This window comes from Chiloscyllium plagiosum, unplaced genomic scaffold, assembly GCF_037043375.1.
Source record: "Chiloscyllium plagiosum isolate Xiang-an unplaced genomic scaffold, Cpla_swu_hap1 HiC_scaffold_27, whole genome shotgun sequence".
Lineage (NCBI taxonomy): Eukaryota > Metazoa > Chordata > Chondrichthyes > Orectolobiformes > Hemiscylliidae > Chiloscyllium > Chiloscyllium plagiosum.
Window position 1 is genome coordinate 44,725,185 of NW_028270165.1, and position 26,969 is coordinate 44,752,153.

General features: G+C 45.8%; 1 protein-coding gene across 1 annotated transcript in view; it reads right to left on the reverse strand.

Annotated features, from left to right (window-relative positions):
• Positions 1–12,349: 12,349 nt before the first annotated feature.
• LOC148143843 (uncharacterized) overlaps positions 12,350–26,969 on the reverse strand; it is a 99,115-nt gene continuing 84,495 nt past the window's right edge. Inside the window, exons 3-4 of the mRNA XM_087975273.1 lie at positions 21,699–21,897; positions 12,350–13,386 (exon numbers count right to left, since the gene is read on the reverse strand). The gene's annotated coding sequence lies outside the window, so the exon portion shown is untranslated. The remainder of the gene's footprint in view (positions 13,387–21,698; positions 21,898–26,969) is intronic.

The following is a 26,969-nucleotide window of genomic DNA, read 5'->3' on the forward strand; positions in this document are numbered from 1 at the left end:
TTCTCTCTCTCTTTCTCTCTCTCTCTCTCTCTGAATGAAGACTGAGATTCATCCAAGACTGTAATTTCCTTCCTCTGTCCAACAGCACTCTCTTCTCTCACTGCCTTTTCTATTTCTTTTATTTTCATGCTGGGATCCAATTGTTGACTTGCAGCAACTGAAAAGAAAGGGAGTGAATCCAGAAAGAGGACAGACTCGGGAAAAACTGGTCCAGGTCTGTGCCTCAAACACCTAAAAACTGAAGTACCACCGTGTGAAGTTATCGCCTTTGCTGTGGAAACAACAAAGCAGAAATGAGGTGTATTGTTTAAATGGTGATATATTGGGAAGTGGAGAAAGTGAGGACTGCAAATGCTGGAGATCAGAGTCAAAATGTGTGGTGCTGGAAAAGCACAGCAGGTCAGACAGCATCCGAGGAGTAGGATAGTTGACGTTTCGGGTAAGAGCCCTTCATCAGGAACGATGTGTGGATGGACAAAGGAGCCTCAGCGTCCTGCTACACCAGTCAATGACAGTTGTCAGACAGGTGCAGCAAGCGATCAGCAAGGCAAGTGGTATATGAGCAAGAGGAATTGAATTTAGAAGTGGGGGTGTCTTCCTGCAGTTCGGGGGTCATGGAATATATTCAAGGCTGAGTTCATATCATTTTTGAACAACAGAGAAGTGGATGGTTATTGGGGAAGGCAAGAAAATAGTTTTAAGGCTAGTACAGAACAGTGACAGTCATACAGCATAGAAACACACCCTTCTATTCATGCTGACTATATTCACAAATTAAACTAATCCCACCTGTCTGTGTTTGGCCCACATCCCTCCGTACCTTTCCTATTCATGTACTTATCCAAACATCTTTTAAATGTTACTGTACCTGCATCTTCCACTTCCTCTAGACATTCATTCCACACACAAACTACTCTTTTTTTTAAAAAAAAAAGGTGCTCCTCAGGTCTTTAAAATCGTTCTACTCTCTCCTTAAACGTTTGCTCCCCAATCTTGAAATGACACCTGCCATTCACCTCCCCTATACCCCTCATGATCTTTTAAACCTCTCTAAGGTCACCTTTTAACGTCCAATGCTCCAGTGAACAAAGTCCCAGCCTCTGCTCGATTGTAGGGAGATCCATATCCATTTGTGATCTGTTTAATGGTGGTGCAGGCTTAAAAGACCAAATGGTCGACTCCTGTTCCCAATTCTCTGTGTCCTGGACATAAGACATAGGAGCAGAAAGTAGGCTATCAGGTCTGCTCATACAATTCAATCGTGGCTGATAAGTTTCTGAGCCTCATTCTGCTACTTTCTCCATGTAACCCTTGATCCCCTTGATACTCAAGAACCTAACTATCTCGGTCTTAGATATCCTCCGTGACCTGGCCTTTGCAGCCTTCTGTGCCAATGAATTCCATAGATTCACCACTCTCTGACTGAAGAGGTTTCTCCTTATCTCCATTCTGAAAGGTCATCCCTTTACTCTAAAGCTGTGCCCTCAGGTTTTAGTTTCTCCTACCAATGGAAACATCTATCCAACATCCACTCTATCCAGGCTGTTCAGTATTATGTATGTTTAGATCTCCCCTGTGTGTGGGCCTATTAATCAGCATAAGCCAGACCCTTCAGGATGAGGTACAGCAAGGATTAGGTTCAGCAAATTGAAAATGGAGGGAGAGCGTGTAGGATGGAGATATTCAGTTTCTAGAGAATGAGAGAGGAATTAAATTAGAATTGATCGGGTGGGCTGAAGGGCAGTGGCAGATAGAGTTGAATTTGCAGAAATGTGATGTGTTGTATTTTGGTCAAGAAATGCAGGCAGGACTTAACACAGTGAAGGGGAGTGTTGCAGAACAAAGAGACCTTGAAGTACAGGTAAGTGGAGACGCAGGTAGACAGGATAGTGAAGATGATGTTTGGTATGCTTTCCTCTATTGGTCAGAGCATTGAGTGAACGAGTTGGGAGGTCATGTTGCGGCTGCACAGGACCTTGGTTAGGCCACTTTTGGAATATTGTGTGTAATTCTGGTCTCCATCCTATGGAAGGATGTTGTGAAACTTAAAAGGGTTTGGAAAAGGTTTATAAAGCTGGTGCCAGAGTTGGAGGGTTTGAGGGAGATACTGAATAGGCTGGGGCTGTTTTCCCTGTAGTGTCGGAGGCTCAGGGGTGACATTTTATAAGGGGCATGGATAGGGGTGAATAGCCAAGGTCGTTTCCTTAGGGTAGGGGAGTCCTAACCTAAGGTAGGACTCCCCTACCCTAGAGGGCAGATGTTTGAAGTGAGAGGGCAAAGATTTAAAAGGGACCTGAGGGGTCACTTTTTCACGTAGAGCGTTTTGCATGTATGGAACGAGCTGCCAGAGGAAGTGGTGGAGCCTGGTACCATTACAATATTTAACAAGCATCTGGATGGGTACATGAAGAGGCAGCGTTTCGAGGGATATGGGCCAAATGCTGGCAAATGGAAATAGATTAATTTTGGATATATGGTTTGCATGGACAAGTTGGGTGGAAGGGTCTGTTTCTGTGGTGTCTGACTATAGTTGTTTTCGGTGAAAGCAGAAGAGTGGTTGTGAAGACGGGACTTTCAGAGCAGCTTTCAAAAATGTTTGGCCCTTACTGGGACCGGAAGAAGTTACAATGAAATCTTTCATTTGGGAGACAGCAAGCAACTAAGTGAGTACATCTGGGATTTTGGTGAAAACTGGGAATTTGTTGCACTGTGGGGATGAAGAATGTCCATTTTCTCTCTCTCTCTCTCTCTCTCTCTCACCACCCCACCTCTGACCCCTGTCCAGTCCATCACCCCACCCTCTCGCTATTCATTCTCTCTCTCACCCCCCCCCCCCCCCACCTTCTGCTTCTTGTCCTTTCTCTTCCCACCAATTGCCCCCATCCATTCTCTCTCTCTCCCCATACTCTGCAGTCCCCCATTCGGTCTCTGCTCATACTCTGGACCCCACTCCATTCTCACTCACTCCTCCACAACACACTATCCCCCCATTCTCTCCCCCGGCCCCCATCACATTCTGTCCCTGTTCCACCAGTCTTTCTCTACCCCACACCCTCTGCCCCCTGTCCATTTTCTCTCTCTCTTTCACTCTCTCTCTCCCTACCCCCCAACATTCTCTTTTTTTCTCCTGTCCAATCTCCTCCATCAGCCCCTGTCCATTCCTCCAACCAGCCTCAATGCCCCCTGTCCAATTCCTCCTGCGACCCTCAGTGTCTCTTGTCCATTTCCTCCGGCCACCCACAGTGCCCCCTGACCATGCAGTTTGCCCCCTGTCCATTCCCCCCACCACCCACAGTGCCCCCCGACACCAACAGCACCCCTTGTCCATCCCCTCCATCACCCACATCAGCCCCTGTCCATTCCTCCAACCAGCCACAGAACCCCCTATCCATTCTCTCCCCCCACCCCCCCCCCCACCACCTACAGTGTCTGTTGTCAATTTCCTCTGGCCACCCACAGTGCTCCCTGTGCATTCCACACCGGCCACCCACAGTGCCCCGTCCACTCCTTCTCTCCCCCCCCCCCCCCCCCAATCCACAGTACCCCTGTCCATTCTCCCCGCCACACACTGCACGCCCTGCCCAGTCCCCCTCGCCACCCACAGCACCGGCTGTCAAACCCACACCGCCACCCATAGTACCCCCTGTCCATTCCCCCCATCATCCATAGCTTCACCCCATCCATTCACCCCGCCAACCACAAGTCCCCCATCCATTCCCCCTGCCACCCAGAGCGCCCCCTGTCCATTCCTCCAGACAGCCTCAGTGCCCCCTGTCCATTCTCCCCGCCACCCACTGTGCCCCCGTCCATTCTCCCATGGACTATAACCTGGTGTTGTGTGATTTAAAACCATATTCAGAAACATCTGAAAGCACGTACTACTTTTTTTAAAAAGAGCTGCTGAAATCTTTCTGAAACTTTCATTGAAGTCTGCGCAGTTCGGCTATAGCCCCTATAAGGGTTGAATGGCCTTTACGTAGTCTCGTGAAATTGGTTCCAACTATGTAGAAATAGAGTTGTCGAGCACGTACACAAAGACTTTCAGTCCAGGCTGACCAGATATCCTAATTTAATCTAGTGACCCATTTGCAAGCATTTGGCCCATATCCTTCTAAACCCTTCCTTTTCATATGCTGGAGATCAGAGCTTAAAAATGTGTTGCTGGAAAAGCGCAGCAGGTCAGGCAGCATCAAAGGAACAGGAGAATCGACGTTTCGGGCATAAGCCCTTCTTCAGGAATCCTCATTCCAAACACACACCACCCTCTGTTTAAAAAGTTGCCCCTTAGCTCCCTAATAAATCTTTTCCCACTCATCCTAAATCTATGCCCTCAAGTTCTGGACTCGCTCCCACTACCCTGGGGAAAAGGCATAAAAAAGTTGAATAGCCAGACAATGCAAAAGGAATAAAATCTTAAGCCACAGGAAAAAATGTGATTCTACCCTTTTTTTTCGATTTGCATTTGGACCCTTAAAAGCTGTCAGTAATAACGGCATCTCCCCAGAGCATACTGCGCATGCTCATCGGTGTCAGTAAGGCGCATCGCATATTTGCCGGTGTCAGCAAATCACAGCGCATGTTCTTTGCTGTCCGCCGAAAAGGCGCGCGACCTACTTTGACGAACCAATAGAATGCCAAGGAGGACCGGAAGAAGACCGGTACTCCTGCCAATCAGAGCCCCCATGTTATCTGAATGCGGAAGGTGCACCATGAATTTCAGGACCTGCTGCTGATTCTCTGCCTCTGAATGAAGATTCACCTTCACGCCGGTCTGCAACTTCTTTCCTCTGTCCAACTTCTGTGAGTGCGGCACTCTCTTTTCCCACCACCGTTTTCCACTTATTTTTAACATTGGGGTCAAGGGCTCTCCCCAAGGGGGTGCTGCGGAGAGCCCTTGACCCCAACATTAGTGACGTGGGGATAGTGAAGTGGGGATAGGTGAAGACAGGTAGAGGGTAGGACCTGGTTGATCAATGGGAGGAAGGAATCTGGTTGGCAGGGAGGGGGAGGAGCTGGGACAGGAAGGGAGGTTACTTGAAATTGGAGAACTCAATGTTGAGTCCTCTGAGCTGTAGGCTACCCAGGCAGAAGATGAGGAGGTGTTCCTCCAATTTGCGGTTTGCTTCATTGTGGTAATGGTGAAGGCCTAAGATGGTCATGTCAGAAAGGGCGTGGGAAAGGAAATTGAAATGGACGGTGACTGGGAGGTCCAGTCGGCCTCTGCAGACCCAGCTGTGATGCTCAGCGAACCATTTCCCAAGTTTACACTCGGTCTCCCCGATGTAGAGAAGACTACAGTTGGCAAACACATGGCAAGTGCAGTACCATAATATGAAGTTATAGCCTTTGCTTTGGGGGGAAAAAGCAGAAAAGGTGTGGTGTTTAAATGGTGATATATTGGGATGTGGAGAAAGTGAGAACTGGAGATCAGAGTCGGAAAGTCTGGCAATGAAAAGCACAGCAGGTCAAGCAGCATCCGAGCAGTAGGACAGTCGAAGTTTCGGGCATGAGCCCTTCAGGAATGATGCGTGGATGTTCAGAGGGGCATCAGCATCCTTCTGTGCCAGTTGTCAGACAGGTGCAGCAGGCAATGAGCAAGGCGAGTGGCGTGTTAGCAAGAGGAATTGAGTTCAGAAGTGGGGATGTCTTCCTGCAGTTAGGGTATCATTTAATAAATTCAAGGCTGAGTTAATCTGATGTTTGAACAAGAAAGAAGTGGGCGTTTATGGAGGAAGGCAAGAAAATGGTTTTAAGACCAGTTTAGAACAGTTCCAGAGTCAGACAACACAGAAACAGACCCTTCAGTCCAACTACACCATGCTGACTGTGTTCACAAACAAAACTAGTCCCACCTGTGTGTGTTTGGCCCATATCCCTCTGAACCTTTCCTATTCATGTACTTATCCAAATGTCTTTTAAACATTGTAACTGTACCTGCATCCACCACCGTGTCTGGACATTGATTCCATGCACAAACTACTCTCAAAAGAAAAGGTGCTACTCCAGTTTTTTGAAAATCTTTCTCCACTCATCTTCCTCATTTGCTCTCTAATCTTGAAATCCCCATCCTAGGAAAAGGACACCTGGGGTTCACCTCATCTACCCTACTCATGATTTTATGAACCTCTTTTAAGGTCACCTGTCAACCTCATGTGTTCCAGTGAAGAAAGTCCCAGCCTATCCACCTAGATGTAGGTATAATCATATCCAGTTATGAATTGTTCAATGCTGGTGCAGACTCGAAAGACCGAATGGCCTAGTCCTGCTCCCAACTCTCTCACTCTGTCCAGGACAGCAAGAGGCCCTAAGTCATAGGAGCAGAAATTAGGCCATTCAGCCCATCAGGTCTAATCACCCCATTCAATCGTGGCTGCTAGGTTTCTCAACCCCATTCTCCCTGTAACCCTCGATCCCCTTGATACTCAAGAACCTATCTGTCTCAGTTTTAAATATCCTCAGTGACCTGGCCTCCACAGCCTTCTGTGGAAATAGATTCCACAGATTCACCGCTCTCTGGCTGAAGAAGTTTGTCCGTTCTAAAAGGTCTTCCCTTTACTCTAAGGCTGTGCCCTCTGGCCCGAGTCTGTCCTACCAATGGAACCATCTTCGCAACGTCCACTCTGTCCGGGCTGTTCAAGATTACACCCACCCCCCCCCCCCCCCCCCCCCCCCCCCCGAGTGCGGGCCTGTTAATCAGCATGAACCAGACCCTTCAGGATGAGGTACAGCAGGGATTAGGGTCAGCAAAGTGAGAATGGAGGGAGTGTGTGTGGGGTGGAGATTTTCAGCTTCTAGGGAATGAGAGAGAAAAGTGAGTTCGCTATAAATTAGAATTAGGATGGGCCAAAGAGTGGTAAATGGAATTTAATTTGGAGAAATGTGAGTTGTTGCATTTTGGTCAAGCAATCCAGGCAGGACTGACACAGTTAAGGGGAATGTTGCAGAACAAAGAGTCCTTGGAGTGCAGGTTCCATAGTTCTCAGGTAGACAGGATAGCCTTTGTTGGTCAGAGCATTGAGTAGATGAGTTGGGAGGTCATGTTGTGGCTGTCCAGGATGTTGGTTAAGCCAATTTTGGAATACTGCATTCAGTTCTGATCTCCCTGCTGCAGGAAAGATGTTATGAAACTTTGAAAGGGGTCAGAAAAGATATAAGCTATAGGGAGAGGCTGAATAGTCCAGGGACATTTTCCATGGAGCATCAGAGGCTGAGGGGTAAACATATAGGCCTTTGTAATGGGCATGGTGAGGAGGGAAAACCTAAGGTCTTTTCCCCCAGGGTAGGGGAGTTCAAGAAAACTAGAAGGCATATGTTTGAGGTGAGAGCAGAATGATTTAACAGGGGTCTGAGGGGCAACCTTTTCACACAGAGGGTGGTGCATGTATGGCACGAACTGCCGGAGGAAGTGGTGGAGATTGACACAATTACAACATTTAAAAGGCATGTGGACGTCTGTCTGTTCTCAGCTCTGCTGGATTTCTGTTGAAGCTTTGACCCCGTCCCCCCCCCCCCTCCCCGCCTTTTACACCTTCTGGGACAATAAAAAATTCAGTCAATCAACACCCAACCCACAATCTCCCAGCCTGTCAACCATCCAGGGACTGTGTAGTCACAGCAGGGAATCAAACAAGAAAAATGAAACAACATTAGAAACAAATTGGTGCTCGTGTTTAATGTTTATTCATTAGAAAGTAAACCAGAAATGGGGCTCTCCCAGGATTCGTGTGGTGCCCTACTTGAGGAATTCTTTCTCTCTTACATCGAACTGTTAGTATGCAGCTCTGATTTACAACAATAGTTACATCAACAGGACTAAAGCATCTGTTATCAAATTGGCAGTGATGTACAGCACGGAAATAGAGTTTTTCTCTCTCATGCACACACGCACATACAAGTCCATCGGGGTGAATTTATATTTGCAGAATGATATTTGCAGATACATTCTATTTTGCTCAAAAAATACACAATCTGCAGGCAGTCAATCCATGTAATATATTGTAAATTCCTGTTTGGAAATAGAACCAGTCTGACTCAAGATTGGGGTACAGACAGACTCTGACCTCACACCTTTAATGCATTGTCTGAGCTGAGATGTCACCTCTTGTTATAAAACCTTGTTATCTTGATAAGGTGCCTTGCAGGAAGTTCTGGGATTTACATGTTAATGATGGCTGCAACCCATTCTAGAAGATGAAAGACTTAACAATCCAGGTTTGTTCAATATATCATTTCAGTGGCAGGACACTTTTTTTTTCTATGTGTCTTATGATTTTATTTTCCGCAACCACCTGATGAAGGATCAGTGCTCCGAAAGCTAGTCCTTCCAAATAAATGTGTTGGACTATAACCTGGTGGTGTGTGTTTTTTCAACTTTGACCAGATGCGGGTGGATTGACCATGCTAAATTACCCACGGTGCCCAGGGATGTGCAGGTTAGGTGTATTAGTCAGGGTTAAATGTAGAGCAATAGGGGTAAGGGAATGGCTGTGGGTGGGTTACCCTTCAGAGGATCGGTTTGGACTTGTTGGGCCGAGTGGCCTGCTTCCACACTGTGGGGATTCTCTGAAGGGAAGGGATTTTTGCAAACACACTTTTCTTTTGCTTTACAAAATCAGACCTGCTCACTCTCAGCAGTATCCCAGTGTTAGGAAAGATATTAACTTTTAGGTGGAGTTATCCAAAATTCAGAGAGATGTCTGTCTTGATGTTTTTGCTTTTCTGCCCTTGTAAGGTCCTGAATCAGCACCTTCAGGAGAATTAGTAGAGGAGAGGGAGAGATGGTGCTTTCAATTTTGTGGAACAACAAAAGAAAGGAATATTCCACAAAGTAGAATTGCTTGTTCTGAATTTCTACCCTGCACTGACAGTGATGACCTTTGTAATTTGTTTTTAACAGTGTATTTGAAGATCTGAAGCTTCAAAATCAACAGATGAAGGGCTTATGCCCGAAACGTTGACTCTCCTGCTCCTCGGATGCTGCCTGACCTGTTGTGCTTTTCCAGTGCCACACTTTTCGACTCTGACTGTCCAGCGTCTGCAGTTCTCACTTTGACGTCAATGTCTGACAGTCACTCAATCTATCAGGACTGCAACGGTTTTCAACCATGATTCTGTGAGAAGGAGCAAAGCTTTTTGGTTCCTGTTTAGTACGTTTTCAGCATCAGTGGGATTGGATGAGAGACCCTACTGTTGCTGCGCTCTGAGTGTGGAGCATGAAACAGTTGTACGGCCTGGGAAGAGGAATTCACGGTGGGGAGGGGCTCCACACGTATTTGTGTGTAACTGAAGCTCCGTCATGGAGAAACCAGAGGAATCCAGCCCCGTGGAGAAACCATGGAAGTGTGGCGACTGCGGGAAAAGCTTCCGTGTCCTGAGTGTCCTGGAGACTCATCAGCGCAGTCACACTGGGGAAAGCCCGTTCCCCTGTCCCGTCTGCGGGAAGGGCTTCAGCACTTCCTCCACTCTGCTAACCCACCAGCGGATCCACACGGGGGAGAGGCCCTTCAGCTGCCCCGAGTGTGGGAAGGCCTTCAGCAATTCCTCCAACAGGCTGAAACACCAGCGGGTCCACACGGGGGAGAGGCCCTTCAGCTGCCCAGTGTGCAGGAAGGCCTTCAGCGATTCCTCCACCCTACTGAGGCACCAGCGGGTCCACACGGGGGCGAGGCCCTTCAGCTGTTCCGAGTGCAGGAAGAGATTTACCCAGGCCTCCAATTTGCTGACCCATCTGCGGGGACACACGGGGGAGAGGCCCTTCAGCTGCCCCCTGTGCGGGAAGGGCTACACACGCTCTACCAACCTCCGGAGGCACCAGCGAGTTGACATACCATCGCAGGGGGATTGAAGGAGCGACGGCTGAGTGCCGTTATCGACTGGACTGTCAACCCAGTTCCGGGGGCTCCCGGGTTTGAATCCCACTGCAGCAGATGGTGCGATACGGGGTATGGGTTGAAATTGCCGAGTGAGGCAATACTTCCTCCAAGTTAAGGCTGTACCAAGGATCCAATTACAAAGGGATAACTTGGTGGTGACCAATAGTAAAAAAAGTGAGGTGGGTTGGGGGGTGGTGGGGTAGCGTGTGCGTTTTGACCTTGAGCTGTTTAAAAAGCAGCTACGTTTTCTCTGCCTTTTTGCTGAGGGGGTTTGAAGCTGTAACAAAGTTGGATCTCAATAAAGGTTACCTGAATTTACCCCTTGGCTCAGACTCTTATTGAAAGCTTTGAGCTCCAAGAGGTTTTTGTTTTAAAGCTGCTCATTTCTTTCAGCCTCCTGCACTAAGCTTCCAATGTCGTGTATCAGGTGGAGTGGTGAATGAGCAGCCTGTTTTGTTAGAAATTGTAAATTTTTCCAGGAGTGCAGAGTGTGTCATTTCATCGGCGTCGTAAAGTTTACTGGCAGCATCGGGAGGTGTGGGCTGTGTTCACTAGAAATGATGTGGAGGAGCCGGTGGTGGACTGGCCTGGATGAAGTTAAAAATCACACAACACCAGGTTATAGTCCAACAGGTTTATTTGGAAGCACTAGCTTTCAGAGCACTGCTCCTTCATCGGGTAGCTGTGGCGCATGATCATTAGATTCAGATTTTATAGCAGAAGATCACAGTGTCATGCAACTGATAGGGTGTATTGAACGAACCAAGATTGCTGTTAAGTCTTTCACCTTTTAGAATGTGTTGCAGGTTTCAGTTCATTAACATGTAAATCCCAGAACATCTTATAATTCACGTACTCAAGATGACTTAAGCTTTTTTTAAAAAAAAAGTGACAACTCAGCCTCGATAAAGGTGTGAGGTTCAAGTCTGTCAATGTCCCAATTTTGAATCAAACTGGTTCTATTTCCAAAGTAGGAATTTATAAAATATTACATGGATTGACTGCCTACAGACTGTGCACTTTTTGAGCTAAATTGAATGTATCTGCAAACATAATTCTGCCAATACAAATTTGCCCAAGAGGTGATCTGTGGATGTGAGTTTGTGCTTGAGAGTGCACGTAAGAGTGTATGCATGCTTGGTAAAGTGAGAGTGTGATGGCGCATATGCCTGAGAGTCTGTTGGGGGGGGCGTATGTGTAGGTGTCTGAGAGAACACGTGTGTATGAGTGAGGTATGAATAAAAGTGAGGGCTTGCGTTTTGCTAAAACAAGGAAGGGCGGGACTTGTACAGTTAATGGTAGGGCCCTGTGTCATGCTGTAAAAGAGAGACATGGTGGGGTTCAGGTACACAGTTCTTTGAAAGTTGCATCGCTGCTAGACAGGGTGGTCAAGAAGGCATTAAGCATACTTGCCTTCATTGTTCCCCCCACTGTGTATAGGGGTTGGGGCATCATGTTGAGGTTGTACAGGGATGTTGGTGAGGCCACTTTCAGAGTACTGAGTATGGTTCTGGTGGCCCTGTAATAGGAAGAATAAGATTTACCAGGATGTTGCCAGGACTGGAGGGTTTGAGTTATAATGAGAGGCTGGGACTTTTTTAACTGGAGCACAGGAGGTTGGGGGGTGACATTATTGAGATTGATAAAATCATGAGGAGTGGAGGCTCTTCCTTAGCGTAGGGGAGCTCAAGACTCGGGGGCATACTTCTTTAAAGTGAGAGGAGAGAGATTTAAAAGGAACCTGAGGGTCAAGGTTTTGGCAGGGTGATTTGTGTGGGGAATGAACTTGCTGAGGATGTGGTAGATGCAGGTATATTTAAAAAGTTTAAATAACATTTGGATGGGTACATGAATAGAAAGGTTTAGAGGGATATGGGCCAAACGCAGGCAAGTGGGACTAACTTAGTTTGGGAACTCTGGTTGCCATGGATGAGTTAGACCGAAGGGTCTGTTTCTGTGCAGTATACCTCTCTGAACCAGAAGTGATCTTATTGAAACCAGTAGAATTCTTAAAAGGGGCTTGACAGGATAGATGCCGATAAAATGCTCCTTTGTGGTGGGAGTCATAGAATCCTGACAATGTGGAAACAGGCCATTCAGCCCATCTATTCCACACTGGCCCTCTGAAGAGCATCCCACCCATACCCACCCCCTTACTCCGTATTTCCCATGGCCAATCCACCCTAAGTTCCACATCCCTGGTTACTATGGGTAATTTAGGACAGCCTATCCACCCTAACCTCTACACCCTAATCTGTAAATTACCTTCTCAAAAATGTAATTTAAATGTAGAGTTTTTCTCTAAGAAAAATGTTCGTCTGACTCCACATTCGGGCACAGACAGAATTCTCAATTATTGTTAGACAAGCTCTGCATTTGAATGACATTCTTGAGAAGGTAACAAAAAAGTAGTTCTGGGATTAACAAACCAAAGAGCAGAAACCTATTCTAAAAGATGAAGGATTTAATCTAAAATTGTTTGAGTCACATTTCCATGACACTGGATTCCATTGGATATAAATTGTCATCGTGCTCTCATTCTCCACAACCACCTGATGAAGGAGCAGCGCTCCGAAAGCTAGTGCTTCCAAACAAACCTGCTGGATTATAACCTGGTGGTGTGTGATTTTTAACTTTATCCATGGGAAACACATGAGTTGTGGGACCGGTAATAGTTCTTATTTTGTGATCTATTCCAAGTGAAATTTCTCCTCTGCGCAGGCACGGGTGAACAGTTTGTATTCTGTGCGAGATCAGGCTAGCAGCTTTTAAATCTTATGTCAAGCAGCAGAAACAAACTGTCGAACAGCAATTGTATTCCGAGAGTGGTACTTCCAGCTCTGGTAATCCTGTTGCATCAACAGAGAGAGGGAGAGGATGTCACATCTAAAGAACAGACTAAAAGTTATTTTGCTTGTTGAGTCGGCTCTGCACTCAGATGAGACTGGATACTGCTTATAATGGATCATAATTAAATGCTACAATGGAACACCTTAAATTCAAGGAATTTTGAAAGGGCAAATGAACAGGAACTTTGAATAGAGATGTTCTTTCATTTCTAACCTTGGTTGACCCGTATGAGGCATTTTTATTGAGAGCTCCATAATCATCTTCCTGCTGGATTTTTTTTCGGGGCAAACAATTTCTGGTTAAAGAAATTCTGTATCCTGGGAAGGCAGGGAAATAAAAATACAAACGGGCTGTTAAAAGCATTTGAATTGTGGGCCGACGAGCTCTCGTGGGAGCAGTGCATTTGCCAAAAACATTTCTGAGGAATTCTGTTAACAGTTGCACTGAAAATAGTTTTCCTCACTGAACTTTAAACAGGTATTGAGAACGTTCCGCATTATAGATTGTATTCTTGAGGACTGGAGGAGGATTGAACTTGCCAACGTGAACCACACTTTGCAGAGAGAGGAAATTTCTCCGGATGAAAGAGGTTGATGGAAGTCCACAATTGTCAGATTATTTCATGAAAATAACAGCTGGTATGGGGATCCCAGAAGAGGGGTGTCTGTAATGAGCACACAGAAACAAACCTTTCAGTTCAGGCCAGCCAGATATCCTAAATTAATCTAGTGACCCATTTGCCAGCATTTGGCCCATTTCCCTCTGAATCCTTCCTATTCATGTCCCTATCCAGATGAATTTTTTTCTTCGCAGAGTACTTGGGTGATAGCCAAGATATGCTATTACTCAGCCTTTCCCCACTGTGCTTAACCTTTCCTTCATGCTAATTGTAGCTGGAGACGCCTGAAATCTGAAAAGGATTTCCTGAAAAAAAAAGGTTAATTCAAGATTGGGCTCAGTGATGGATTTTCTAAAGCTTGGCTATTGCAGTTTTCAAGCTGACAGAAAAAACTTTCAGTTGTTGTTGTCCAAGGCAGAGCAGATATTCTTTTAAGGTATAATTGAGGTATCTACATTCTTTACAGTGTTTTTCCATCATTACCAGTGATTGTCCATCATTTGGTATATTGAGCATCATCTTTTTGTGATTCAACAGATATGACTTGAGTGAATTATGTAAGATGCTTTTGTATTTTATTTAACTTTACTTGGTTCTTTGCCGTAAAGATTTACTTTTAATGTCATTGGTATTAAAATATTTCAATGTATAATAATGAAACAGCTCAGTTATTCTGAAATTATTTCAATTCGTTGGTCAATTGCAAAATAGCTGCATAACTGTTGTCAAAATTGATACCCCGGAAGCTATTTTGTTTAGTATATTTCCTTTGTAAAGATCTTATCCAAATTATAAAATGATTGTATTTTCATATGAAATAAAATTTGCAGTGTTTTATTAAATGGTTGAAAGTAACTTTGTACTTAATTGCCCCGTTTGGGATTAAACATTGTGACTTTGATAAAAGTGATCTTTCACAATTTATGGTGAATCTATTAACAAACAAATGTTGCCATTTGCTGTTGAATTACCACAAATTCAATTTGAAATTCTTGAATGAGTTGAATAAGGGGTAAAACGTAAATATTTATTGCACTTTTCAGAAATTCTCTGCACTGCCATTGTATTTGGTTAAACAAGATATGTGTCTCTCTTTATAACTTTGTTTCTTTGATATTTTATTTATCAGTGGTATTGCCCAAATAGCCTTAAAACATTTTTGGCATTTGGCGAAGATGTGAGTTTTCAGTCGGGCAACGTCATTCAATTGTGAAACAATCTGATGATTAAATTAAATACATATACGAACATCAACATGTAGAATTACCAATGAAATGTGAAATGTAAACTGTGGCTGCTCTTAATTTGGTGCAGACTGAATATCAATTGAAATGGTAAGAATAAATAGCAATAATGGCACTGTGCACAAACTGTATGTAGCGTGAGGTCAGAATTTTTCTGATCATTTAATTCCGACACATGCAGTGACGGCAGCACCATGATCTGTTTTGTTTGTTTATGGAATGTGAGCATCACTTGCAGAGCCAGTATTTGACTGCAAGGAACACAGATATGAATATTGGGTGAGGACAAGATGAGGTTGAGTTGCAAGGTCTACTGTAGCGTAACAAATTGTACTGGCTTCCACTGTACCCTGACAAGACAGAGACTTTGGGAGGAGAACAAAATAGGAATTTCTACTTAAATATTGATGCTCCCATTTAGATCTCTCAGAAGGAGATTGTTTGGTCCATCTATTCTGCAATGGCTCTTTTGAATTATTTCCCTGCATCCACATATATCTGGAATCGGTTTATTTTCAAGAATTTTGCAATTACCTTTGCCATTTACTGGTTCCATCACCCCTTCAAGATCATTCCAAATCGTAACAACTTGCTTATTTTCTTAAAAATTAAACCATCTCACGGCCACCCCCACCCCCTTTTGAAAAATGGCTGCACTATTTCCAATATGGTCATGCTTTCTAAATATTACCATGGACTTCTTTTTATGAACAAGTCTCTTCAGATTTCAACGTATCTTTTTAAACATAAAAATGCCCCTTTACATGTAGCTCAGCCCTTTAAATGTGTTATGTTCCTCTCAGCGCAATCTTGCCCCTCGATAATGTATATTTACTCCTTTAGATATGAATATGTCTCTGAAAGGGATATTTCTGCTTAGAAATAGGGCAACGTCTCTTCAAAATGTAGAATCATTTAGATATAACTGCGTCACTTTACATATTAAGATATCCCTTTGAAATATAATCTTCTCCATTTAAATCTGTTTATTTGCAGAAATAGCCCGTTAAAATGTCCACGTCCCTTTAAAATGCAGATTTCCCCCTTTCGATATCGGAATATCTGTTAAAATTGAGCCGTGAGCTTTCCCAATGTAGACAGGGCTCCTGGAAACGTGGCAGTGTCCCCCCTGCAGCTGCAGAGCGAGACAGGAGAGTTTGTTTTTGTGAATGAGCAGTTGTAGCGCGAGGTGGCTGTTGCTTGGTGACGGTGAGGCTCCCCCGGCCCCGCCCATCCCCCCGTGCAGACGTCACGCGGGGGCGAAGGCGGTTGGGAGGAGAAGTCGCTCGAGCAGGGAAGCGGCGGCCGTTAGGAAAATGGCGCCGTGCGGCCCGGGGCAGACACCCGTCACTGGGCACCGCCGCCTTCCTGGCGCAGCTGCTGTGTCACGGCCACACCGGCCGGCTGTACAGCAGGCAGGAGCCGGTGAGCATTCTGAAGGCGGATGGGGTTAAGGGCCTGCTTGGGAACTCGTCGGCCGCCTGGGTGGTGGAGTTCTACTGGTCGTGGGGCGGCCCCTGTGTCAACTATGGGGCCACCTGGAAGGTACTGGGCCCGGGAGGTGAAAGGTGAGGCAGGTTGTGGGGGGGACGGAGGGGAAGGAATGTGGGGCCTGTCCTGTCATAGTGACATTTTACACTCACTTTCCATCTGCTTTTACTGGCGCTTGTGCTGTTTACCCCTCACTGTGTGTTCAATCCTTGTGCTGTTTACCCTCACTGTTTGTTTAATCCTTGTGCTGTTTGCTCTTTGCTGTTACTTGTGCAATTGCTGAGGTTTGTGTGTAAATACTAGTGAAGGAGATTATGCACCAGCATGTATATGTTCCTCAGTTATTGAAGGGGCAGGACCTGTTGAGAATGGTTAGTAAAGTATGTGGTGTACTAAGCCTTGTCAACATGGATATAGTTAGTTATTTGTGAAAGTATACTCTTTATTATTTAGATTCGGAGATGTACAGCACAGAAACAGACCTTTTTGGACCTCCCCATCCATGCTGACCAGATATCCGAAATTAATCTAGTCCCATTTGCCAGCACGTGGCTCACATCCATCTAATCCTTCCTATTCAGATGCCTTTTAAATGCTGTAATTGCACCAGCCTCCACCACTTTGCCAATTGAGACACAGGCATGGTCCAACTTTTTCAGCGTCTGTCTTCTCCCTGGATTCACTCCCATTCTTTTCAGTTGCTCCAAGTCAACAATTGAACCCCAGAATGAAACGTAAATGGAAAAGGGGGATCATTCCAAACATGCACCAACCCATGCTCTGATTGGAAAAGTTGCCCCTTCAATACCTTTTGTATCTTCCTGCTTTCACCCTAAATCTATGCCCTCTAGTTCTGAATTTTACCCCAACACTGGGGAAAAGACATAAAAACATTGAGCAACCAGACAAATGCAAAAGCTATAAAACATCGAGCCACATGGGGGGGGGGGGGGAATTATGGCTCTACCCTTTTTGTTCTCTGATTAGCATTTGTACACCTAATATCTGTCAAGAACACCAGCATCGCCACAGAGCATATTGTGTACACTCCTCAGTGTCAAAACACAGGGCGCATGTTTGCCGGCGTCACCAAAACATTGGGCATGTTCCTCGCTGTCGGCAGATAAAGGGCGAGACCTACTTTTGATGGACAAATAAGGAGCACTGGAGGACCGGAAGGAGACTTGTCCTCCTGACGTTCAGATCTCCCCTATCGGTGAATGCGGAAGGTGGACCATGAGCTTCTGAAGCTCCTGCTCTTCTCTCTGAATGAAGAGCTTCACCCCAGACTGCAACTTCCTTCCTCTGTCCAATATCTGTGAGTATGGCACTCTCTTCTCACCCCCTTTTCCATTTATTGACTTGGAGCAACTGAAAGGAATGGGAGTGAATCGAGGGAGAAGACAGACTCTGGAAAGGTTGGTCCAGGCCTGTGTCTCAATTGGCAAAATAGACAGACAGGAGATTGGAAGAACGCAGCAAGCCAGGCAGTAACAGGAAGTGGAGAAGTCAACATTTTGGGTGTAACCCTTGTTAAGGACTGGGGGTGGATACAGGGAGAACTGCAGAACAAGGGTGTGCTGGGGGCAGGGTGATGAAGTGGGGATAGGTGGAGACAGGTAGAGTGTACGACCTGGTTGGTGAATGGGAGGAAGGAATCTAGTTGGTGGCAGGCTGGGAAGGGAGTTGTGGGATGAGTAGGCAGGTTATTTGAAATTGGAAAATTCAATGTTGAATCCTCCGGGCTGTGGACTGCTCAGGCAGAAGATGAGGTGTTCCTCCAATTTGCGGTTTGGTTCGTTGTGGCAATGGAGGAAGCTAAAGATGGTCATGTCAGAAAGGGAATGAGAAGGCAAATTAAAATGGGTGGTGACTGGGAGGTCCGGTCGGCCTTTGCAGACGTGGCTGTGATGCAAGTTTAAACCCAGTCTCCCCGATGGAGGGAAGACCACAGTTGGCAAACACATGGCAAATACAGTACCCCAATGTAAAGTTACAGCCTTTGCTGTGAAAATAAACAGAAAGGTGTATTGTTTAAATGGTGATATATTGGGATATGGAGAAAGTGAGGACTGGAGATTAGAGTCAAAAAGTGTGGTGCTGGAAAAGCACAGCAGGTCAAGCAGCATCCGAGCAGTAGGACAGTCGAAGTTTTGGGCACAAGCCCTTCATCAGGAATGACGCGTGGATGTTCAGAGGGGCATCAGTGTCCTTCTGTGCCAGTTGTCAGACAGGTGCAGCAGGCAATGAGCAAGGCGAGTGGCGTGTTAGCAAGAGGAATTGAGTTCAGAAGTGGGAATGTCTTCCTACAGTCAGGGGGTCATTGAATATATTCAAGGCTGAGTTCATCTGATTTTTATGTGGATGTTTATGGGGATGGCAAGAAAATGGTTTTAAGACAAGTATAGAACAGTTTGAGTCAGACAGCACAGAAACAGACCCTTCAGTCCAACTAGTCCATGTTGACTGTTCTCAAACTAAACCAGTCCCACCTGCCTGTGTTTTGGCCCATATCCCTCTGAACATTTCCTAATCATGTACTTATCCAAATGTCTTTTAAACATTGTAACTGTACCTGCATCCACCACTTCCTCTAGACATTCAGTCCACACAAAATTGTGCCCTTCAAGTCTTTTTAAAATCTCTTTCTCCTCTCACCTTCAAAATTTGCTCCCTTGAAATCCCTACCCCGGGGAAGGACATCCATCGTTCATCTCCTCAGTCCCCTCATGATTTTATAAACCTCGATAAGGTCACCTCTCCACCTCCTATGCTCCGGTGAAAAAGTCCCAGCCTATCCACCTAGATGTAGATAGATCCATATCCTGTCATGATCTGTTCAATGCTGCTACCAATTCTCACGGAGTGTCCACGACAGCAAGAGTCCACAAGACAAAGGAAGAAATTAGGCCACCAGGTCTGCTCATTCCATTCAATTATGGTTGATCAGTTTCTCAATCCCTTTCTTCCACTTTTAGCAAAGTGAAAATGGAGAGAGTGAATGTGGGGTGGAGATTTTCAGCTTAGAGGGAATGAGAGAGGAAAGAGAGTTCACTATAAATTAGAATTTATGGGATCGGTAGGTGAGCCGAAGAGTTGCAGTTGGAGTTTAATTTGGAGAAATCGGAGGTTTACATTTTGGTCAAGCAATCCAGGAAGGACTGACATTTAAGGGGAGTGTTGCAGAATAAAGAAACCTTGGAGTGCAGGTTCATAGTTCCTTGAAAGTGGAGTCTCACGTGGAGAGAATAATGAATTTAGTTTGCTTCATTGTTCAGGGCATTGAGTATAGGAGTTGGAAGGTCATGTTATACATCCTTCCCTCTTGAACGTGTGGTATCTAACTGCTTAATTGTTTCTAGTGAATACAGCCCACATCTCCTGCTGCTGCCATAATATGGTTTGTTTGGAAGCACTAACTTTCAGAGTGCTGCTCCTTCAGGTGGTTGTGGAGACGAAGGTCATGATCACAGAATTTATAGCCAACGGAGTCCAGTTCATGGAGATGTGATACATTAAACAATTTAGATTAAATCTTCCATCTTTTAGAATGGGGCTCTGTTCTTTGGTATGTTAATCCCAGAACTTGTTTTCAGTAACTTTCTCAAGAACGTAATTTAAATGCAGAGCTTTTCTATCAAAAATGTCAGGCTGACGCGACATTGGGACCCAGACAGAATTCACACCTATTGGTGGGTCGGCTGGGACTTTTTTCACTGGAGCACAGGAGGTTGAAAGGTGAAGGTATCGGGTGCCTCATTAGCAAGTTTGCACATGGTACTCAGATTGATGGAATATCAGATAGTGAAGGGGACTGTCAGATGATACAGTAGAATATAGATTGGAGAGTTGGGAAGAGAAATGGCAGATGGAGTTCAATCCAGACACACGTGAGGTGATGCATTTTGGAAGATGCAATTCAAGAGCGAGCTATACAGTAAATGGAAAGGTCTTGGGGGAAATTGATGTACAGAGAGGTCTGGGTGTTCAGGTCTATTGTTCTCTGAAGGTGGCAACGCATGTCAGTAGAGTGGTCAAGGCAGCATACAACACGCGTTCCATCATCGGACGGATTGAGTAAGAGAGTTGGCAGGTCATGTTAAAGTTATAAGATTTTGGTTCGGCCACATTTGGAATACTGCGTACAATTCCAGTCGCCAGATTTCCAAAAGGATGTGGATGCTTTGGAGAGGGTGCAGAGGAGGTTCACCAGGATGTTGCCTGTTATGGACAGTGCTAGCTATGAGGAGAGGTTGAGGGGGGGGGGACTTGATTGAGGCCTATAAAACCATGAGAGGTGTAGACAGGGGTAGATAGGAAGAATACTTTTTCCCAGAGGGGGAGACTTAATTACTAGGGGTCACGAGTTCAAAGTAAGAGGGGAAAGGTTTGAGGGAGATAAACATGGAAAGTTCTTTACGTAGAGGGTGGTGGGTGCCTCAAATGCATCGCCAGTGGAGGTGGTAGGGGTGGGATCGATTTCATCATTTAAGATGTATCTAGACAGATATATGAATGGGCAGGGAGCAAAGGGATACAGATCCTTAGAAATTAGGCAGCAGGTTTAAATCGAGGATCTTGATCAGCATAGCCTTGGAGGGCTAAAAGGCCTGTTCCTGTGCTGTAAGGTTCTTTGTTCTCTTTATAGAGGTTGACAAAACCATGAGGGGCATAGATAAGATGAACGGCCTGTGTCGTTTCAAGATTAGAGAGCAAATTAAGGGGAGAGGAGAAAGATTTTAAAAACACATGAGGAGCACCTTTTTATTAACAGCGAGTGGTTTGTGTGGAATGAATGTCCAGAGGAAATGGTGGATGCAGGTTGAGTAACAACGTTTAAAGGACATTTGGATAAGTGCATGAACAGGAAAGGTTCAGAGGAATATGGGCCAGACACAGGCAGGTGGGACTAGTTTAATTTGTGAATATAGTCAGCATGGACTAGTTGGGCTGAAGGGTCTGTTTCTGTGCTGTCTGACTCTATAACTGTTCTATACTGGTCTTAATCATTTTACTTGCCTTCCCCCATTAACATCCACTTCATTGTTGTTCTAAAATCAGATGAACTCAGCCTTGAATATATTCAATGACCCCCTAACTTCCGGAAGACTTCTGAACTCAATTACTCTCGCTAATATACCACTTGCTTTGCTGATTGCTTGCTGCACCCATTTGACAACTGGCAGTGAATTGTGTGGAAGGACACTGAGGCCCCTTTGTATATCCACACAGCATTCCTGATGAAGGGCTCATGTCTGAAATGTCGATTTTCCTGCTCCTCTGATGCTGTCTGACCTGCTGTGCTTTTCCAGTGCCACACTTTTCGACTCTGATCTCCAGCATCTGCTGTCCTCACTTTCGCCACATCCCAATATATCACCATTTAAACAACGCACCTCCTTTCAGCAGTTATTTTTTCATAAGAGGCTATAACTTCACACTGTGGGACTGCATTTGCCGTGCGTTTGCCAATTGAGACTCAGACCTGGACCAACGTTTCCTGACTCTGTTCCCTCCCTGGAATCACACGCTTTCTTTTCAGTTGCTGCAAGTCAACAATTGAACTCCAGAATGAAAAAATGAAATGGAAAAGAGGTTAAGAAAAGAGAGTGCCGTACTCACAGATGGTGGATAGAGGAAGGAAGTTGTAGTCCGAGATGAAGCTCGATCTTCATTCGGAGAGAGAGGAGCAGCTTCAGAAGCTCATGGTCTACCTTCCGTTTTCAGACAATTGGGGAGCTCTGATTGGCAGGAGGACCAGGCTCCTTGCGGTCCTCCCTGGCTTCCCATTAGTCCATTTGAAGAAGGATTTGCGCCGTTTCTGCAGACAGTGAAGACAGTGGTTAACGAATATAAATGAGAGGAATAACCTAAGAGGGTTTGCCAAATATAAGGGTCAGGAGGAAGGGTCCCAGATAGTTGCTCTAACCGGTCCCGTAGCGGTGGAGGAGGTCGAACATGCCATTAAGGCGATGGACGTGAAAACCGCTGCGGGGCCGGATGGAGTGACGATGGGAGATATAATTAAAGTTTTCAATAAGGATAATTCGCTGCTGCCCAGGATATATTCTATTTGGGTTATAAAGGGCAAGATTCCTGACCAACTTAAGGTCAGTAGGACAGTGCTTATTCCGAAAGTTTTGCTGAACCGGCGAACATGCGCAGTATGATCTATGGAGATACTGTTCCTGACGGATTTAAAGTGTCCAAATGTCACATTTTCTCCACCCTCCTCCCCACCTTCGCTCGACATAACTGCGCGCACCCCTTGCTATTTTTGATGTTCATCTTACCTACACCCCTCATGATTTTATAAATTCAATGAGGTCACCCCTCAACCTCCTGTGCTCCAGTGAAAAGAGTCTCAGCCTCTCTTTCTAACTCAAACCCTCCAGTCTTGGTAACATCCTGGTAAGTCTTTACCGAACCCCCTCTAATAGTATTCTTCCTATTACAGGGCCACCAGAAGCGTTCTCAGTACTCTGCAAGTGGCCTCACCAACATCTTGTACAACATCTAAATGATGTCCCAGCTCCTTTATTCAATGGTGTGAACAATTAAGGTAAGTGTGCTGAATGCCTTCTGAACCACCCTTCCAACCAGTGATGCAACTTTCAATGAAGCATGTACCTGAACCCCCCCCCCCCCCAAATCCCTCTGTACAAGCCCTGCCCTTCCTTAATTCCTTGCAAAATGCAACCCCTCACTTTTATCTATACCTCTCTCATACACATGCTGTCTCTCAGACGTACACCCCGCTCCCCCCCCAACACACACACCCTCTCACAGGCTTATACTCCATCACACTCACTTTACCAAGCATGTGCACACATACTCTCTTACATGCACTCTCACACACGCACACGTACCTATAACGATGGGGTGAATTTGCATTTGCAGAGTTATATGTGCAATTTTGCGCAAAAGATGCACAATATGCAGTTGGTCAATCCATGTAATATTTTATAAATTCCTACTTTGGAAATAGAACAAGTCCGATTTAAGATTGGGATACTGACACACCTTTCATGCATTTTCTGGGCTGAGATGTCACCTGTTTTAAAAGAACCTTAAGTGATCTTGAGAATATGACTTAATAGTAGCTCTGGGATGTTCACATTAATGAACTACAACCTACAACCCATTCTAAAAGATGAAAGACTTAACAGCAATCTACATTTGTTCAATACATCATGTCAGTTGCATGATACTCGATCTTTTGCTATAAACTCTGTCTTATGATCCTGCACCACAGCTACCCGATGAAGGAAAGCTAGTGCTTCCAAATAAACCTGTTGGACTATAACCCGGTTTCGTGATTTTTAAACTTTGTCCAACCTAGTCCAATACCCGCATCTCCACCTCGTTTCTAGCGAACATAGCCCATTCCTCCCAGTGCTGCCAGTAATCTGCCGAGGAAACGATGCAGTACCTGCACTCCTGAAAAATGTACAATTTCTAATGATCTTAACTACTAATTCACTGCTCCATCTGATACACGACATTGGAAACTCAGTGCAGGAGGCTGAAAGAATGAGCAGCTTTAAAACAAAAACAGCTTGGAGCTCATAGCTTTCAATGAGAGCCTGAGCCTGGCAGTACGTTAAGGTAACCTTTATTGTGACCCAACATTGTTACAGCTTCAGATTCCCCCAGCAAAAAGGCAGAGAAAGAGTAGCTGATTTTTTTTTAACAGCTCCGGGTCAAAGTGCATATATACCCGCCACCTCACTTTCTTTACTATTGGTCAGCACCGAGTTGTCCCTTTGTAATTGGATCCTTGGTACTTGTTGTGGTTCTGTTCGCCGAGCTGGGAATTTGTGTTGCAGATGTTTCGTCCCCTGTCTAGGTGACATCCTTAGTGCTTGGGAGCCTCCTGTGAAGCGCTTCTGTGATGTTTCCTCCGGCATTTATAGTGATCCTTGGTACAGCCGCAACCCGTAGGAAATATTGCCTCACTCGGCAATTTCAACCCATACATGTCTCCAAGTAAGTTTCTCTTTGCGCATTTGCTGTTGGGGGGGCAGTGTAGAGTCAAAAACACTGCTGTGCGTCTGGAGACATGTGTAGGCCAGACCGGGTAAAGGATGCAGTTGGGATGACTGAGTGAATCCTTTTCCTCCAATGACAGTTTCCTTCCCTAAAAAGGAAGTGAGTGAATCAGATGGAGGTTTTCTCCTCCCACCACACCTCCCCCCACCCCCTGAAAAATGGTTTCACCGTTAAATTCCGAACTCCAGATTTCTGACCAGATTCCAAATCCGCCATCTGTTAACGGGATTCAAACCAGGGAGTCCCCAGAACTGGGTTGATAGTCCAGTTGATTATTGCACTGAGCCGTTGCTCCTTCAATCCCCCTGCGATGGCACGTGAACTCGCTGACGCCTCTGCAGGGGGGAGGAGTGGGTGAAGCTACTCCCGCACTCGGGGCAGCTGAAGGGCCTCTTCCCTGTGTGGACCCGCTGGCCTGTCAGCAGGGCGAAGGCCTGAATACAGCCCTTCCCACACTCAGGGCAGCTAAAGGGCCTCACCCCCGTGTGGACTCACCCGTGGGTCAGCAGGTGAGATGAATTTTTAGATTAGATTTTAGATTAGATTACAGTGTGGAAACAGGCCCTTCGGCCCAACAAGTCCACACCGACCCGCCGAAGCGAAACCCACCCATACATTTACCCCTTACCTAACACTACAGGCAATTTAGTATGGCCAATTCACCTGACCCTGCACATCTTTGGATGGTGGGAGGAAACCGGAGCACCCGGAGGAAACCCACGCAGACACGGGGAGAACGTGCAAACTCCACAATGTCAGTCGCCTGAGTCGGGAATTGAACCCGGGTCTCTGGCGCTGTGAGGCAGCAGTGCTAACCACTGTGCCACCGTGCCGCCCCCTAATTGCTGAAGCCCTTACTGCACTCGGGGCAGTATAATGACCTCTCCCTGGTGTGACAGTGCCGAATAGTCTCCAGGACAGACTGGGCACAGAAGCCTTTCCTGCAGTCGCCACACTTCCACGGTTTCTCCATGGCCGAATCTTCAGTCGCACACACACACGTGTACAGCCCCTCCCTACCGTGAATTCCTCTTTCCAGTCTGTGTAACTGTTTTCGGCTCCACATACACTGTGCTGCAACAGTAGGGAGGCGGCAAGAGGGGGCAGGGCCAGGCCAACAGCAGGCTCCCACACTACACCGGAGTTGCCTTGCACAGTTTGCAAAACTCCCTTCCCCATCAGAGAATCCCCACAGTGTAGAAGACTCCACACCAACCCTCCGAAGGGTAACCCACCCAAACCCATTCCCCGACCCCTACTGCTCAACATTTACCCCCTGATTAATGCACCTAACCTGCACATCCCTGAGCACTCTGCGTAATTTCGTACTGTCAATCTACCTGAACCTGGACAAAGTTAAAAATTACACAACACCAGCAGTTTGTTTGGAAACACTAGCATTCGGAGCACTGCTTCTTCATCAGGTGGTTGTGGAGAATAAGATCATAAGGCACAGAATGTATGAAAAACATTAGTGTCCTGCCACTGAAATGATATATTGAACAATCCTGGATTGTTAAGTCTTTCATATTTTAGAATAGATTGCAGTAATCATTAATCTGTAAATTCCAGAACTTCCTGTCAAGCATCTTCATGATAGCCTAAGGTTTTCATAACAAAAGGTGACATCTCAGCTCAGACAATGCATTAAAGGTGAGGTCAGAGTCTGTCTGTCGTCCAGTTTCAGTCAGACTGGTTATAGAGTCAGCACGGAAACAGACTCTTCGGTCCAACTCTTATATGCCAACTAGATATCCCAACTGAGCTGAAAATGTGTTGCTGGAAAAGCGCAGCAGGTCAGGCAGCATCCAGGGAACAGGAGAATCGACGTTTCGGGCATAAGCCCTTCTTGGATTTCTGAAGAAGGGCTTATGCCCGAAACGTCGATTCTCCTGTTCCCTGGATGCTGCCTGACCTGCTGCGCTTTTCCAGCAACACATTTTCAGCTCTGATCTCCAGCATCTGCAGTCCTCACTTTCTCCTCCAACTAGATATCCCAACCCAATCTAGTCCCACCTGCTAGCACCTGGCCCATATCCCTCCAGTTGCCTCTTAAATGTTGCAATTGTACCACCTCCACCACTTCCTCTGGCAGCTCATTCCATACACGTTCCACCCTCTGAGTGAAAACGTTGCCCCTTAGGTCTCTTTCATATCTTTCCCCTCTCACCGCAACCCTATGCCCTCTAGTTCTGAACTCCCCCACCCCAGGGAAAATACTTTTTCTATCTATCCTATCCATGCCCCTCATGATTTTATAAACCTCTATAAGGTCAACCCCCAGCCTCTGATGCTCCAGAGAAAACAGCCCCACATGTTCAGTTTCTCCCTATAGCTCAAATCCTCCAATCCTGGCAATATCCTTGTAAATCTTTTCTGAACCCTTTCAAGTTTCACAACATCTTTCCATTAGGAAGGAGACCAGAACTGCATGCAATATTCCAAATGTGGCCTAACCAATGTCCTGTACAGCTGCAACATGACCTCCCAACTCCTGTACTCCATACTCTGACCAATAAAGGAAAGCATGCCAAACGCCATCTTCACTATCCTGTTGACCTGCGACTCCACTTTCATGGAGCTATGAACCTGCACTCCAAGGTCTCTTTGTTCAGGAATACTCCCTAGACCTGAAATCCAAGCTGACGCCAGACTACCCTGTGATCAGTGCTTTGATTAGCAGTGCCAACCCTCTGCCTTTACCGAGCTTGCCATATGACTATTCCCTCTAGATTCAGGATCCAATCCTTGTCATCCTGAAGCCATGCCTCTGTAAGGAGTCTCAGATCATAATTATTCTCTTCGATGTGTACAGTCAATTTTGTTACAATGCAATGCACA